This window comes from Pelophylax lessonae (genome assembly GCF_965119305.1).
Source record: "Pelophylax lessonae genome assembly, chromosome: 2".
Taxonomy (NCBI): Eukaryota; Metazoa; Chordata; class Amphibia; order Anura; family Ranidae; genus Pelophylax; species Pelophylax lessonae.
Window position 1 is genome coordinate 156,643,372 of NC_138769.1, and position 1,263 is coordinate 156,644,634.

The following is a 1,263-nucleotide window of genomic DNA, read 5'->3' on the forward strand; positions in this document are numbered from 1 at the left end:
CAGCGCGTGAGGAAAGAAGAGCCGATAACCAGCAAATCCACACAGGGGACATCTACGCTAATTATCAGCACAGCCCCAACAGTGTCCATCAGTGCCACACATAAGAGCAGCCCTTATCAGTACCCATCAGTGCCACATATCAGAGCAGCCTATCAGTGTTGATCAGTGCCGCCTCATCAGTACCAATCAGTGCCACATATCAGAGCAGCCTCATCAGTACCACATATCAAAGCAGCCTCATTAGTACCCATCAGTGCCACATATCGGAGCAGCCTCATCAGTACCCATCAGTGCCACATATCAGAGCAGCCTCATCAGTGCAGCCTATCAGTGTTGATCAGTGCCGCCTCATCAGTACCCATCAGTGCAGCCTATCAGTGCCGCCTCAATCAGTACCCATCAGTGCCAAATATCAGAGCAGCCTCATCAGTGCCACATATCAAAGCAGCCTCATCAGTACCCATCAGTGCCACATATCAGTGCAGCCTATCAGTGTTGATCAGTGCCGCCTCATCAGTACCCATCAGTGCCACATATCAGAGCAGCCTCATCAGTGCCACATATCAGAGCAGCCTCATCAGTGCAGCCTATCAGTGTTGATCAGTGCCGCCTATCAGTGCCGCCTCAATCAGTACCCATCAGTGCCAAATATCACAGCAGCCTCATCAGTACCCATTAGTGCTATCTATCAGTGCAGCCTCATCAGCACCCATCAGTGCAGCCTCATCAGCGCACATCAGTGAAGAAGAAAAATTACTTACAACATTTTAGAACATAGACTAAGAAAAACGTTTTTTTTTTTTTTTCGGTCTATTTTAATTTGTTTAGCAAAAAATAAAAAACCCAGTGGTGGTTAACAATTACCAATAGAAAGCTATATCTGTCTAAAAAAAATTGATATGGGTACAGCGTTTTATGAACGCGCAATTGTCATTTACCGTGTGAAAGCGCTGAAAGCTGGCCTGGGCAGGAAGGGGTGAAAGTGCCCAGTTTTGAAGTGGTAAATAAATAAGCTAGATAGCTTACTATGATCATAAGGATGGTTTTGTAATAAGGAAAATAAGAGAATTCTGGCTAATGTTGTAAATTATGGAGTCATTAGGGTGAATAAAAAAGAAGCGAGTTCTATTCATTTCTCAGTCACACCAGCTCAGAGTGCATTGCATATTATCAGGAATTCACGGGACTTTTACCTCTCAGAGAAGTTTTACTGTCAGAGGGAGCTGGAAGTTATTTTTCCTGTCACAGTCATCCAACCAATCA